At 53.9% G+C, this 16,580-nt stretch overlaps 1 protein-coding gene across 3 annotated transcripts in view; it reads right to left on the bottom strand.

Moving 5' to 3' along the window:
* Positions 1-1,614, bottom strand: part of TRAK1 (trafficking kinesin protein 1) — a 98,685-nt gene extending 97,071 nt beyond the window's left edge. For all 3 annotated transcript variants that reach the window (XM_079795769.1, XM_079795770.1, XM_079795771.1), the window contains exon 1: positions 1,340-1,614. The gene's annotated coding sequence lies outside the window, so the exon portion shown is untranslated. The remainder of the gene's footprint in view (positions 1-1,339) is intronic.
* Between the last annotated feature and the right edge of the window lie 14,966 nt (positions 1,615-16,580).

Below are 16,580 nucleotides of genomic sequence, written 5' to 3'. Positions count from 1 at the left end.
CCCCCACTTCACAGGGATGCAGTAATAATTAAATGACAATTTATCTACCCAACAAATGTTTACTGAGCACTGGCCACATGCAGGCACTAATGCAGCGGCACACCAGTCCTTGCCCTGAGGTTAGTTTATATTCTATTTACATTCTGCGAGTGCAGCTCACCGCTAAGTCTGGGGAGAAAGAGAAAGTGGAAAGGGAGATGGGAGAAGGTCGGGGGACCCCTTTTCCGGCAGGGTGGCCTCATTTCTATGAAATGCCGTTCAGAGAAAGGGAAGCGGGAATCATGGGGGGACGTGGGGCGGAGGGGGGTGGGGGGGAGGGCGACCCAGATGCCGGGCAGCTGCCAGAACAGGGGCCCTGAGGAGGGAGGCTCCTGTGGGTCCGAGGACTAGCGAGGAGGCCAGTGCGCCCGGAGTGGGGCGGGCACAGAAGAGCCAGGTCACAGGGTCAGGGCACCTGTCCCTTAGAGCCTGGCAGGCCCCAGTCGGAATGCAGCAAACCTGCCCGTGTTAAACTGTCGTTGGGCTTTATTTCAACAGGAGATGAGAGCAAACCCTGCAGACGAAACTGAGGAACAAAGCCAACGGCAATGCGCACACGAAACGGGCTTAACTATCACCACTCGCGGCTGCCACTCCACACTCCAACCTGCACCGCTGCCACCGGCGGCCTCTGGCGCGGGCTCCCAGCGCCTCCCAGGAGCGCTGGCATGATGTGCTGACCGCGATGCTGCCTGCATGGGGAGGGATTACCCTGTTCCCGGGACACGGGAAGGCGTGGCTGACAGGCACCTGTAAGAACTGATGTGGGCAGATCTGGCCAGTGCACAAAGGCCCTGCGTGCAGTTCCCATTCCTGCATCCGACAGCGCCACTGTGTCTCATCCCATGACACCCACCGTGTGTCTGAGACACTGAGCCTCGGAGAGGGGTCACGGGTCACACTGCACCGAGCATCACCATGGACCAGTCTCTGAGGGGCTGTCTCCAGCTCAGGCAGGTTCCCGATGGCCCGTCTCACCATCCCGAAGCTCAGAGCAGGCGTCCTCAAACTACGGCCCGCGGGCCACATGCGGGTGTTTTTGCCGTTTTGTTTTTTTACTTCAAAGTAAGATATGTGCAGTGTGCATAGGAATTTGTTCATAGTTTTTTTTTTAAACTATAGTCCGGCCCTCCAACGGTCTGAGGGACAGTGAACTGGCCCCCTGTTTTAAAAGTTTGAGGACCCCTGGCTGAGTCTAGTGGTCCCTCCCCACCCCCACGCCCCTCTCCCAGTCCTGTGGCCGCACCCTTCCCATGCCTCCCCCCTCCTTCCCTGCCTCCTGGCAGGAAAAGGCCCCTACCTGTGATGGTGCAGGCATCCCGGTACCCTCTGTAGCTGGGAGCATCTTCCGCAGCCTCGCTCACATAGTGCTCCTCGGGGAGGCCCGGGCTGCAGGCTAGGACTGCATGCTGGCACGCCTCCGGAGAGGGCACAGGGTTGGCCAAAGTGTCGGCGTGCAGAGCTGTGGCGTCCAGCTTGGCAGGTTTCACGGCGAGGTGCCCACTGCCATCGGGGGTCCCGCTGCCGGAGTCTGGCGCAGTCGGGCGGACGGCCCCCGGCGGGTCCGGCACACCGGCGGGGCTTCCTCACGGGGAGTCTACGGACAGCGCAGAGAGGAGCACCGTTACTCAGAGTCTGAAAAAACGGCCAAAACCCTCAGAAAATAAGGGCCCCGAGATGCTGCTGTACATTCAGGGTGTAAATTCTGACAACTGCGTCCTGCGAGCCGGGCTCCTGTCAATCAAATGCCTCGGTTGTGGCGACAGGACTGCAGAGAAGTTCCATCCGAATGACCAGGTGTCGAGGCAGCGCGTGGCGTCATCCGCTACCTGCCTTGAAACCCGCCCGGAAGCGGGGCTGAGCAGATACACGCATGACCACAGCTCAAAGGATGACAGCTCCCCCGAAATGAAGACTCACGGGACACCTGGCGCCACGCCGAGCGCAGGGAGGGCTGTGCGTGCCCAGGCCCAGCCTGTGGAAGACACCCATCGATCCATCGCGACACCCATCGATCCATCGCGACAGGATGCACAAACGTGTTGTTTAAGGACTGAATTATGAATAACGCCATGTTCCTCTTAAACCCCTTTCACCTCGATTCCTTCTCAACGCTCCAGGACCTTTAAGGATGCCCCCACTTTAAGCTACGGCGAGAAATTGGCGGACGCCTTTAAGACTATGATGACAACCACAGACCTTATTCTGCATGATTTGTGGATTTTAATTCCCACGTGACTTTCTTCTGTCAAAGTCATATTTTTGTTTTATGATTTTTGAAACGTAACATTAAAAAGTGCCATCTTAAGCATCATTAAGGGTACAGCTCGGTAGTGTTAACCAGCTGACCTACCTTCCTTCCTTCCTTCCTTCCTTCCTTCCTTCCTTCCTTCCTTCCTCCCTCCCTCCCTCCCTCCCTTCCTTCCTTCCATCCTTCCTCTTCCTTCCTTCTTTCCTTCCTTCCTTCCTTCCTTCCTTCCTGCCTGCCTTCCTTCCTCTCCCTCCCTCCCTTCCTTCCTTCCTTCCTTCCTTCCTTCCTTCCTTCCTTCCTTCCTTCCTTCCCCTTCCTTCCTCCCTTCCTCCCTTCCTCCCTTCCTTCCTTCCTTCCTTCCTTCCTTCCTTCCTTCCTTCCTTCCTTCCTTCCTTCCTTTCTTTTTTTTGTTAATCCTCACTCGAGGATATTTTTCCATTGATTTTTAGAGACTGGGAGGGAGGGGGAGGACGAGGAGAGAGACAGAGAGAGAAACATTGATGTGAAAGAGACACATCGATTGCTTGCCTCCTGCACACACCCCGACCAGGGCTGGGGATCGAGCCTGCAACCGTACGTGCCCTTGACCGGAATCGAACCCGGGACCCTTCAGTCTGTGGGCCGAGACTCAATCCACTAAACCAAAGCGGCGAGGGCCAGCCTGCTTTCTATGTCTATGAATCCACCACTCCACGTGCCTCATTCGAATGGGATCGTATGGCACTTGTCCTTCTCTGACCGGGTCACTTCACGTGGCAGAATGTCCTCAGGGTTCCTTCGTCTGGTGTCAGACGCCCCTCCTCTTTACGGCTGAATAACAGTCCGTTGTCCTGAGGAGCCCCCCTTGAAGTGAAAGGACCAAGCTTCAGCCCCTCCAAATCAACAGAGAAACGACCTAAATGTCTGTCCATCAGTAGCAGTACAGTTACAGAGAACGGCACGCCCCAACGACGGAATTCTGCAGAATGAGAGAGTCCGCGGAAGGCACTCACCTCCGCGCCAGGTACATATTAGCTCCTCAGAGCAATCACTGCCATCGACGAGAGAATGTCCAGGTTCTCAGAGTCTGGCCCCTCTCTGGGTTCCAACGTAATCTTCCTAGGCCGGCATTTCCAAGCCTCCCTCACCGTGAAACCTTGCTCCGCACACACCTAGCCCGTGGCGTTTATTTCCCGGGGTGCACCTTGGGAGAGCCCCTCAGTATCTGATCTCCCCCCCCCGCTACCCCCCCCTACACACACACACACGCATGCCTCCATCAGCACCTGCCCGGCACTCAGCTCTCACAGGTGGCGGGGTGAGCTCCTGGAAAGCATGGGCTGGACCTGGCACCTGGCACCTGACAGGCACTAAGTGAACCTGCAGAGTAAGCAGTCGTGCCCTAACCGGTTTGGCTCAGTGGATAGAGCGTCGGCCTGCGGACTGAAAGGCCCCAGGTTTGATTCTGGTCAAGGGCATGTACCTTGGTTGCGGGCACATCCCCAGTAGGGGGTGTGCAGGCGGCAGCTGATCGATGTTTCTCTCTCATTGATGTTTCTCTCTATCCCTTTCCCTTCCTCTCTGTAAAAAATCAATAAAATATATTTTTTTTAAAAAAAAAAGAATAAGCAGTCGTGAAGGCAGCAAGGGGTTTGGTGCAAAGACTCGAAGGCTCTCCTGAGGCTAGGCGGCCGTCCGGTGCTTTGGGAGCTGTCACTGCTGCCACGCCCCCTCTCAGCTGGGTCCTGTTACCAGCCCCACTGTACAGCGGAGGACAAGAATGCTCAGAGAGGTCTGGTAACTTTCCGAAGGTCACACGGCCAGCCAAAGGGGGAATCCAGGCCTGGATGGAGCCAAGTGGTGACACCCCAATGGGAAAAGGAATCTGGGCACCTGGCCGCCTGCCTCCCCTCGCTCTCACCCACGCAGGCATTTCCGAGGCTCCACGCGGGGCTCAGGAACGAAGCGGCCGCGGCCCAGCGCGCTCTGGCGCCAGCCAACCCTGGCGCACCAAGCCCATGCTCCTTCCAGGCATGGCACAAAGGAGGCTCAAGCACAGTGAGGGTGGCCGGCCCGAGCAATGAAAGCGCCTCTGTTCCACCTGCTGAATTCTGCCGGGGAGCCCGCGGGCAGGAGGGCTGTTTCCTAGCAGAGGAGTGAGAAATTCTGCAGCCTGGTCCACGTTCCAGCAATGAAGTACACACAGGGGCGGCTCTGCATTCAGCTGAGAATCCCGCCTGGCGCCTGGGGGTGGGGTGGGGGGATGGAGGAGGGGGGCTTGGCCGGGGTCCCCAGCCTCACTCTCCCAGCCCCTGGCCAACCATCCCAGCACCCGGTGGTCAGAGGGCGGGGCAGGCTGCTCAGGCTGGTTCCAGTCAGTTGTCGAATTCAACTTTGCTGAGAGTCCACGTGTGCAAGCCCCCTCCCGCCCCCCCCTCCCCCACTCCAGCATGGGATTTTTGTGGCTTGGGGAACTAAACTCAAACCCAAAAAACTGTGAGACACGGGAGGTGGTGTCACTGCTCTGGGCCTCCGATGCCTCATCAACAGGCCAGCCGCCTTGCAGCTAAGCCACACCAGGCACCCCAAAATCGGCGAAGGCAGAGCTGTGGGGGGCCTTCTGCATCAGCCCTTCCCCCCATGTCCCGGCTGCTGTTAGCACGAACCCTCTCCCACCCACACACGGCGTCCGACTCCCGGCAGGAGAGCCAAGTGGGACTGCATAGACCGAGCTGAACACAGATCACCTCCTTCCCACGGGCTACCAAGGAGCGTCCTCAGGGACCCACGCAGAGGTCGTCAGGAGAGAGCCAGACCCGAGCTCCAGGCCGCAGGCCCCACAGGTGACCAGGAGAAGCCGGAGGGACCCTCCCTGGCCAGCAAGGTGCCTGAGCTCAAGGGTTCCTTTCCCTGCGCAGGGGCATCCAAGAAACCTACAGGCTGTGACTGACGGTCACAGTTCGGCGATTCTGCACAAACAGGTCCGACCACAGCAAAACTTTCCAAAACAGGACAAATTGTTCGCCCAGATCCTATCAGCCCTCCATGGCTACTGTGACAAACTGCCACACATGTGGCTTGAAATCACACCCACTTATCAATGCACAGCCCTATAGGTGAGCAGGCTGTGCCCCTCCCTGGAGCTCTGGGGAAGAACCTGTATTCAGGCTTATTCAGGATGTCTGGAAACAATCTGTGTGCAAACAATCGGTTCCTTATGGTTGCAGGACTGAGATCCCCATTTCCTGCGGGGCGGAGGGCGGGGGGGGGGGGGGGGGGGGGAGCGCTGGTCTTTGTTCCCAGAGGCCGCCATGTTCCTTCCCACACTTTCCCTGAGCTCTTAGGGGCCTCTCTCCAGTCCCTGCTTGTGCCCCCACATCTCGGAGCAACGGTGCCTCGCATCCTTCTCACACTTGGAACCTACCTTCCCTCCTGCCACAGCTGTCTAGCCACCTCTTCTGCCTTCCTTGTCTGCTTTTAAGGCCTCATCTGCTTATACTCAGGTAATCCCGGATCATCCCCCATCTTCAAGTCACATAATCAATAAGCTTGATTCCATCTTAAGTCCCTTGTAGCCGTCCCTAGAGTAATGCTTAACTGATTAACCAGGGGACAGGAATCGTGAGCGAAGGGCCTCAGAAGTTTGCCCCGCCCCTCACCACCAGTGGCCTTTGGTTCTGCAGACACAGTATGCTTCAGGAGTCCCCGAGTCACCCCAAACCCCGTGAGAGGGCAGCCCAGGGCAGCCCACAGCCCCCCAGCCCCTTTCTGCCCCAGCAGTGACTATTTCGATCCAACGCTGGGCCGGCCTGGGCTGAGTCCCAGCTCAGCCACCACCTACTGACGGCAGCCCCTGGTCAGGTTCCAAGATGTCTCTCTTCTATAAAATGCGGGTCCCGCCGCCTGGTTGTCAAGTTGCTCGCTGAAGCGGACATGATGAACGCAGATGGCCTGCCAGGCCTAGGAAGCAGGCCTGAGATGAATCGAAACTACTGAGGCTCGCCCTGGCTGGTTTGGCTCAGTGGATAGAGCATCAGCCTGCGGACTGAAGGGTTCCAGGTTCTATTCCGGTCAAGGGCACATGCCCGGGCTGCGGGCTCCATCCCCAGTAGGGGGCGTGCAGGAGGCAGCCGATCAATGATTCTCATCATTGATGTTTCTAATTCTCTCTCCCTCTCCCTTCCTCTCCAAAATCAATAAAATTATATGTATATTTACAAAAAAAGAAAAACTACTGAGACTTGCTCTAAGGACCATGAGCATTCAGCACCAGAACATACACTGGGAGAACGTTTTCAACACATTATCTTAGGAACAACCCCAGGCCACTGCAGGTTGTGGGTGGGCCCCAAGGGAAAGGAGCCACTTGGAATCATGAGAAGCACTCGGGGACCTGGATGCTCGCTTGAGGCACTGCTCACCAAGGGCCTTGACTCAGGTAAGACCAGTGCTGGGGGTTCCCGCTCTCTGGCCAGGCGGTTCTTTTTCTTGCCATCCTCTAGCTACGTGCCTGAGCCCGCTGCGGCCTGCGTGTACACGCGTGACCTCATTTAGGGTTCACCACCTATAAATACTATCACTGTCTGCTTCTCACAGGAGAGCAGAGGCCCGGGGAGATGAAAGAACTGGCCCAGGACGTGAACCTAGGTTTGAATGGATGCTGCTCTCTCTGTGAGTCACATTCTACTTACAGATGCTTCACACAGCCTAGTCCTGGCCGCTGTGGCTCAGTTGGTTGGAGCGTTGCCCCATACACTAAAGGTTGTGGGTTCGATTCCTGGTCAGAGCACATACCTAGGTTGCAGGTGTAATCCCCAGTCAGGGAGGGAGCATACAGGAAGCAACTGATCAGTGTTTCTCTCTGTCCCTCTCCCTTCCTCTCTCTCTAAAAGTCAATTTAAAAATATTTTTTGAAAGATGTTTCTCACCTCTCTCTCCCTCTTCTTCTCTCTCAAATTAATAAAAAAATGTCCTCAGGTGAGGATAAAAAAAGATACAGTCTAGCGGCGAATCAGACATTCCACGGAGCCCTTGACCACTGACCATTCTCCTACATCTGCCCACTGCCTCTCAAAACGGCCAGCTTGCCATAACAGGGGCAAAGGAACTCAATGCAAAGACCCCAAGGGACCACGCGGGTCCCTGGGAGAACACGCACACCCAGCCGGCCTCAAGCTGGGGTCCGACCTCCAGGGCCCTGCGGGGGCAGACGGGCACCTGAGGGGCGGCCCTGCAGGTCTGCTCCTCCTCGTCCGTCTTATCGCTCTCCTACCTCATCTGACCTTCCGGGCAGTCCCCGCAGTCCCGGCCAGCTCCCGAAATAACAGGGCAAGTGGCTGCGTGGTGGGAAATAGCGCGGCAGAGGCGGGCAGCGGCGGGCGAGCGGGGGATGAGCTGCAGGTCTGCGGGCGGCGCCAGGTGGGAGAAAGATCAAGGTCGCCGCCACAGCTCATGTGTCCCAGGAAAGCAAGTCCACGCCAGAGCTGGGTAGGACGCCCCTGGCTTGGGGAGGCAGGGTGAGCACAGGTTAGGTGACGGGCTCAAAATGTTATCTCCGATCATGACGGAAGCGGGACTGGGGAGCATCTCTCATTTACTCAGACGACGTTCACGCCTGCTGCACAGGGAAGGCGCACCTCGGGAGAGGGCACGCAGAACGGGAGGAGGATGTGGAGGAGCCGGTAGCAGCCACTACGGCCGGCAAGGGAGAGCCACACTGGGGTGACCAAGGCACAGGGAGGGAGGTGCCGGATGGTCTCCAGGAGGACTGTCAGGCCTCTGTGAACTCCTGGGAGAGCTCGGAGGGCCCTCGGAGAGGAGAGGCAGGACGGCGGGACCCGGCAGGCAGATGCCGTCCCGGTTCCCACCAGAATGACTTAAGGCGTGGAGTGGGGACTGCACTCGTGGGCCGGTCATGCATGCCTTTCCTCCCTTGCTATCCCTTTCCACACCTTCATGCCCTCCCACACACATACCCCCCACACATGCATGTGCACACAGACATGCACACATGTGCAACATGTACACACACCAAAAAAAGGGCCCTTTTTTTCTATTAATCTTCATCTGAGGATATTTCTCCATCGATTTTTAGAGAGGGGGAGAGGCAGAGAGAACCATCGATGTGAGAGAGACACATCAATTGCAATTGGTTGCCTTCTGCACGCGCCCCAGAGCTGGGGATCAAGCCTGCAACTGAGGTATGTGCCCTTCACCACAATCGAACCTGGGACCCGTCAGTCCACGGGCTGATGCTCTAACCACTGAACAACTGGCCAGGCAATAAATGCCTTTTTAAAAATATATATATTTTATTGATTTTTTACAGAGAGGAAGGGAGAGGGATAGAGAGCTAGAAACATCGATGAGAGAGAAACATCAACCAGCTGCCTCCTGCACACCCCCTACCGGGGATGTGCCCACAACCAATGTACATGCCCTTGACCGGAATCGAACCTGGGACCTTTCAGTCCGCAGGCCGACGCTCTATCCACTGAGCCAAACCGGTTTCAGCAATAAATGCCATTTTTTTTTTAAAATATATTTTATTGAATTTTTACAGAGAGGAAGGGAGAGGGATAGAGAGCTAGAAACATCAATGAGAGAGAAACATCGATCAGGTGCTTCCTGCACACCCCCTACTGGGGATGTGCCCACAACCAAGGTACATGCCCTTGACCGGAATCGAACCCGGGACCTTTCAGTCCGCAGGCCGACGCTCTATCCACTGAGCCAAACCGGTTTCGGCAATAAATGCCATTTTTAAGGCTATACCATTTTCTGGCTCTGAAGAAAGTGAATCCTCCTAATAGTTTTGGTTTTTTTTGTTTGTTGGTTTGTTTGTTTGTTTGTTTTTTAATCAAGAATCACTCAAAGAGCCCTAACCTGTTTGGCTCAGTGGATAGAGCGTCGGCCTGTGGACTGAAAGGTCCCAGGTTCAATTCCGGTCAAGGGCATGTACCTTGGTTGTGGGCACATCCCCAGTAGGAGGTGTGCAGGAGGCAGCTCATCGATGTTTCTCTCTCATCGATGTTTCTAACTCTCTATCCCTCTCCCTTCCTCTCTGTAAAAAATCAATAAAATATATATATTTTTAAAAAGAATCACTCAAAGAAAATATCCATGACTTAAGGCAATGAGAGAAAAATGACTCCTACTCCCAGGACTCAGCCTTCCCTTTTCTAAACCTTGCTGAGGGCAGACGCAAGCCCACCCCCACACCCTGGCCCCAGTGAATGCCAAGTCCATTCCCTCCATCAGATCTCATGAATGAACACTGCAGTCATGTGACCAAATTCCCAGTTCCCCAAAATAATCCTGCTGCCACAGGCGCTACCTTCTGCAAGCCCATCCCTGCCTCTCGGAGGAAGGAGAGAGAATAAAGAGGCGGCAGCTCCCACGGCCTTACGTAACCGCCCCAGCTGGCGGCGGCAGGTTCCTAACCGCCTGGAAGAGCGCCCTCTCCCGCCAGAGCCCAGGCTGGGGGCTGAGCTGCACGGCCTCCCGCACAGCCTGCCGCTCCTCCTGCGTCCCCAGCGGAACCTTCCAGCCCAAAGCGAGTCCAGTGCGACCAGCTGGCCCAGCACAGACAGGTGGCACCTGAGAGACCCCAAGCGCTGGGCCAGACACTCAAAGCCAGGCTGTGGGTCCTGAGACCCGGCGTCCCCAGGCCAGCGTAGAGACGGCAGCGTGCCAGGTTGTGGGCTTGCTGTGTGCGCCCACACCAACTCAGGACAAAGCCTTTGGACACTTCCCCACCCCCGGAGGGTGAGGCCGGCCTGGCAGGAGCAGGCAGGATGGAGGCCGATCTCAGCTTCATCCCGGCTGTACCTGTACGTCCCCTGCCCCACTTCACACCCCAACCAGAACCTGGGCGGAGCTCTCTTCACATTCCCAGGACCCCGGGAGGAAATCGGGGGGCTGGCCAGGGCCAGAGACGCTGGCAAGAGCGGTGACCTCACGCCTCGTCCCTGAGGGCGGCCTGTTGGAAATCTCTGCGAAGCCGGCTGGAAGCTGCAGCTGGAAGAGAAAAGCTTCCCCTGAGAAAAGCCAGATGTCCTGACTTAGGAAGCCCTGGGCCCACACTGCATGTGTCAGCGCTTTGGAGAGCCCACGGGGTCTCTGGGGAGCGAGAAATGGGGAGAAAGACAGCTGAGAGCCGGGGGGAGGCAGTGAGGCCTGGCCCGCCCTCCCCACACGCAGGCCAGTGGCTGCTGAGCTGTCACGCTCTAGGATAAAGGTAATATAATAACCGAAGAGAAAGGGGCCAGGGAATGTGGGGTGAGGATAGAAGGGGGGGCCGGGAGGTGGGGGGACGAAGAGTAGCTCTCTGCCCTGACCCCTCGGTAGGGCCTGGCTTTTACTGCACTCACTCCCTGGGAGGAGTCAGCCTCTGGAAAATCATGACTCCAGCCCGGCCAGGGTTGCTCGGTGGTTAGAGCGTCAGCCTGCACACCGAAGGGTAGTGGGTTCGATTGTCGATCAAGGGTATATACCTGGGTTGCAGGTTCCATCTCCGGCTCCAGTGGGGGCACATGCAGGAGGCAAGCAATCAATGTTGTCCCTTACCCCCCCTCTTTCTCTTCTCTCCCTCCCTCCCTCCCTTTCACTCTCTCTAGAAGTCAATGGAAAGAATATCCTTGGGTGAGGATTAACAACAAAACATTTTTTAAAAATAAAATAAAAAGAACGACAGCTAACAGTGCCGTTACCCTCCGTATTAGGTCCCTGGCTGTCCTCCAGGGCGACAGTCCAGCCCTCCCTCTGGACGGCCGGGTGAGTGCAAGACCACTGCGCCATCCTACCCCGCCCACACGGTCCAACAGCCTGGATCCGAGCACATTTCCTCAGCACGGCCACACAGGCACGCATGCATTCCCTAGAGAAAGCCCTGCCCCTCCGAGCTCAACCCTCTGGGCACAGACAGGCACCGTCACCATTAGTCACTGTGTGATGCTGGGCAAGGTAGTTCACAACCTCTGTGAGCCTCGACGCTCTCCTCTATAAAATGGGGACGTGATAACCGCGCCCACGAGCGCAGGGCTGCCGGACCCAAGGCTGAAAGGAGGTCATGTACGGAGAGGAAAACGCGCTCGGAGCACTTAGCGAATGCTCAGTGAACAGCGGCTTCGCTCCGGCCTCTGAGAAAACGCCCCTTAGTGGGAATTAATCTGTTGGGGAAATGGGAACCCTATTTGAACAGGCATTTTCCTCTAATCGGGCTATAGAGAAAGTTCAAACGCACTCGGTTCATATCCCATGCTTCAGTGGGCAGCCACTGACTAACACACTCATCGTTTCTGCATATTTTGTTCCCTGTTCTGTCCTCGGGGTCGAATGAATTAAATGACTCCCCCTTGATGCCCTAGCCCAGTGGTCGGCAAACTCATTAGTCAACAGAGCCAAATATCAACAGTACAACGATTGAAATTTCTTTGGAGAGCCAAATTTTTTAAACTTAAACTTCTTCTAACGCCACTTCTTCAAAATAGACTCGCCCAGGCCGTGGTATTTTGTGGAAGAGCCACACTCAAGGGGCCAAAGGGCCGCATGTGGCTCGCGAGCCGCAGTTTGCCGACCACGGGCCTAGCCTACCTAGTGTCACCAAGCCACCTCGGTCTGAATGACAACTACACGATCGCTCAGTCACAACGGTGGGGACCGCAGGAACCACGGATTTGCACCGCGCCCTCTGTCATTTGGGAAAAGGAGAAGGAACTGTGTGAGGGGCCTCCTGAGTGACAGAACCGGGGTCACCCTCTGAAATCAGCCTGGAAAACTGGAGAGCTCGCAAGAGAGAAATGAGCCTCATCTAAACATCACAGGAGGGAGGGCAGGACCTTCTGTTTGTGATGGTCGTCCTGAGTAAAGCTTCACTTCTATTTCCAGGTCGGCGTCTCGGTGGGCACGGCACCACGGGGCCCGTGTGTTGTTGGAAACAGATCCCACAGCTGTGGTGACAGGAGTGGCCGCTGCACCCTGACTTCACTGCAGTGTCGGGCGAGAAGAAACATCCTCAGCTCGGACAGAGCTACGTGGCTACCTGGATTGTTCTTTCCCATAAGCTGTGCCTGACCGCGATCCGTAAACCAAGCCCCGGCAATTGTAATTCTCTAGACAGACTGGCCCACATAAAAGTTCCTTCAGCTAACGACTCCTACTTCCGGCACGTGCGGAAATAAAGAGCCCGACTCCTGACTTTATTCGTTCGCAATAAGCCCCCAAGAAGACAGTCGGTTTCACTAGGTCCACATTAAAAATCAGACTCTGGGCTTAAACCAGCTAGAGGGCAAAAAGAGAGACTCTTTTACAAAGCACTAAGGCAGGCGTCTGGGGGGAGGGACGAAGGGAATGGGAAACCATGGCTCCATTTTTATCATCCGCGTTAAGTAATCCGAAGCAGCCCTCAGGATGACTTAAGAAGCAGCACAAATAATTCGGAATGTGTGGTATGGAGGGTAGAAGCCAAAAGTCTCCAAATATCTTAGGAAGCCATGAGGTCAGAGACCAGAGCCACCGCGGGCGGAAGGGAGCCCTTTTCCCCCAGAAACAGGCACTCGATGAGTCTTCCTCGCTGAGATGAACAGGGCCGTTACTAGGGAACCGGTCAACACAGCCATGTACACACCGGGTAAATATTGACAGCTGGGCCTTCGGCCACATAGTTTCGCAGATGGCAAGATCTCCTCGGGATGAGCGGGCCGTGACGAGCACAAGGCACAGAGACGATAACGAGGCTGGACAAGAAGGGGGAAACACGCCACCTGGGAACTGGACGGTGGAGGGCAGAGGACTGAGTCACCCCCCGGGCACCACTTCTACACTGCCGGGGCCTTGCTGGGGGGATCAGTACACACACACACACACACACACACACACACACACACACACACGGCTTCCTGAGCTGGGCTGCCTCGTTGCCTTCCCCTCCACACACACACACACACACACACACACACACACACACACACACACACACACACAGCTTCCCGAGCTGGGCTGCCTCGTTGCCTGCCCCTCCCCGTTCCAGGACAGAGCACGCAGTGTCTCTCCCCACGGCCTCGGTGGGTCTAACGCACCTCACAGCTTCCTCTTCACGACAGAAAGTGGGACAGCAGAGCCAACCGAGACAGCTTGCTCACAGCTTCCAAACTGCACCACCTGCACAGCCTCCAGAGAGCGGACGGGGTCAGATTTTTCAGACTCTGTTATGTTTGGCCTACAGCATGTTTTTAACTTTGGAATTAACTGACAATCTTAAAAGTCAGAAAGCTTTCACATAAAAAAAAAAAATGTGGAGCTGTCAACGTTGGAGATCTGGCAACGGCAGGCTCCCATTCCTGAGATGTTGCTGAGATGTCACACTCGGTCAGCAGCGTGGAGGCAGCTGCCCTCCAATTTGCCACAGTCCCCACTGCTCCCTAGTACCTGACACCCAGGTAGCTGGTCCCATCCCTGTGTGTTGTATGCCTGGCCTTTATGAGCACATTATATCGGGGAAAAGGCAAAGCTCTAGAGTAGCTTTGCTTCAACGAATACCGAATGATTCCAATCTTGGCAGGCCCCACCTTTTTTATACCAATGTCATTTTGCAAAATTCCAGTTAAAAGGAATCTCTGGAAATGACATGGGTGTTAGATAAATGTCTGGTTAGTGTATTATTTTATACTTATAATTGTGAACATATAACCTGTGGTGAAAAAAAAATTTTTTAATCCTTAAAGTTTCACATAATTAGTCTTCTCCATCAAATGCCACTATTCAACTTTATTAGAATTTCACAGAGGACTTCTATTAGACCTTCAAAGACCTGATCATCCCAATGACAATAAATGGTTCCGGAGTGCAGGAAATAAAAATAAAAATCCATTTCTTTTTATGAAGCAAATATAACACTGACACCTAAACTAGGTAAAACATAAGGACTAATCTCACTCATGAATATCAACAAAAAAAATCTTAATATAACATGAGCAAAACAAATCAACTGCCATATTAAAGAAGAAAACCCACATCATGGGACCTATTGGAGAAATGTAAAAACATGTTAGAATCCATGAATATAATCCAACATATTACTAGATCTCAGGAGAAAATCGTAATCATTGCCAAAGAAATACTAAGAACCTTCAATAAAATTAAACAACCTACTTCTAATATAAACACTCCATGAAACAGGGATGGATGGATGCTGCCTCAACGAAAATACTCAGACCACAGAGTCCGAAAGCCTAACATCTCAGCCCACAGGGAAACCCCAGCAGCACCCTCAGTAAGGTTAGGCACCCACTCTCTCCACTAACAATGTGTTAGGGGGGTTCCCCAGTGGAAACAATTAGATAAAAGAAAGCAATCAGCAGAATGGGAAAAGAAGCAAAAGATCTCTGCTGATATGATCACATGCCTGGAAAACCACGAGAAATGACCTCAAAACTAACTCAGACAACCAAGAACTCATAAAGTAGCAGGATTTATTAACACAACAATCAACGGCTTTCAAAACCATGAACAACAGCCAGTTAGAAGACAAAATTCCATATGTGAGAGCGAAACACTCAGAAATAAACTGAACAAGAAACATGGAAAACACTGAAAAAAAAATCACACCAAGTTATTCAACATGACATGACTTATAAGAGTAAATTATTAGAAGCAGCTGACGTATTTATATACAGGAGTTTGTTCAACCAAACAATGGAATATTACACTGCAATTAACATATATATGAAGATCTCCCGCCCTAGCCGGATTGGCTCAGTGGATAGAGCGTGGCCTGCGCACTGAAGGGTCCCAGGTTCGATTCCGGTCAAGGGCACATGCCCAGGTTGCAGGCTCGATCCCCCGTGTGGGGCATGCAGGAGGCAGCCGATCAATGATTCTCTCTCATCTTTGATGTTTCTATTCTCTCTCTCTCCCTTCTTCTCTGAAATCAATAAAAGTATGTTAAAAAAAAAAAAGAGATCCCCTAAACTGATTATAGAACAGTCTCCATAATATACGACTAAATGAAAACAAAAAAGGCATAAAAAGATTACTGCTTTTTGTATAAGAAAGAAGGGGGAATAAAATATTCACACATAAGTAGCTGTTTCGTTTTATAAAACACGTGGGATGAACAAATAACTGGAAATGGATTACCTTTGCAGGTAGGTAGAAAAAGGTTGAGAGAACTAAGATGGTAATGAGCCATCTCTGGCTACACCTTCTTCTACACTTTGGACTTTGAATCGTGTTAGCGTTTTACATAATCTAGGAATTCAACTGCATCCATGAAGGTGGGGACTCTAACGCTGCATGTAAACAGGAAGAAATCGGCATCATCACTGGGCAGACTAGTAACATTACCCTGGGAAGAGGAATAGAAGGCAACAAAGCCTCCCCTGTACACCATACTCCGCACACACGCAAGGAGATATATTCTAAAGAAAGAAAAAAGAACTGCAAAGAGTAAATCTTGAATATTATTTAATAGGTTTGTTCATGGCAGTGGTATGGGTGCACCCAATTTTAAAATTATTTGGGCCGCGGTGTGTAAATATACTGTTGCTGTTCACAAGCAGGTGTTTGTAGAACAGGGGTTTGGGTTTGTTTGCGTGCTCAGTGGGAAGGGCAGGGAGGGCGTTTTCGGCAGAAGGAGCAAGGAAACCCTAAAAAGGTTCCATGTGGGTGAAACTTAAGATTCAAGGGGAGAAGCTGGAGAGCCAGGGGCGGAGGCAGGCCTCTCCCTCCCACGCTCCAGGGGTACCTCTCACACTGGAGCCTGTGTAACGGTACACCACGCCGGCCCTGGCCTCGCACCCCAGGCTGAGGAGAGCTTGGCCTCTATCCAGGACGCAAAGGATCCCCCGTGGCCCACGTTCCCCGGGATGCAGAGCTCATGGCAAGACACTCCGTGAGTTAAGGGAAACCCCGGGCTTGCACAGGAGACAGCTGCATGGCCGGGGGGTGGGGGGGTGGGGGGGATCAGGAATGTGCAGCACAAACAAGCACCCCGATTCAGGCCTGCAGAAAGGCACGTGTTTTAGAACCCGTGCCAGCACCCCCACATTCTCTGACCCCTGACGGGAAATCAAGCCACATGCAATTGGACAGCCTTTTACCCACCCTAACGATTGGGGGGCGGGGGGGAGGGCGGGCAGAGGCATAGCCACTTAACTCACGGAACACATACGCTTCGTATTCTGAGGCAGAACTGTTCATAAATCATCTTCAGAAAAGCTCCTCGCTTCCAAGAAGAAGCCAGCACAAATATTTTCACTTCGCTATTTTAGGAAACATTCTGTAAGCTGCTTTCCATGTTTACCATTCGCTT

The sequence above is a fragment of the Cnephaeus nilssonii genome (genome assembly GCF_951640355.1).
Source record: "Cnephaeus nilssonii genome assembly, chromosome: 17".
NCBI lineage: Eukaryota > Metazoa > Chordata > Mammalia > Chiroptera > Vespertilionidae > Cnephaeus > Cnephaeus nilssonii.
The sequence above is the reverse complement of the archived record's forward strand: the minus strand, read 5'-3'. Positions and strand labels throughout refer to the sequence as shown.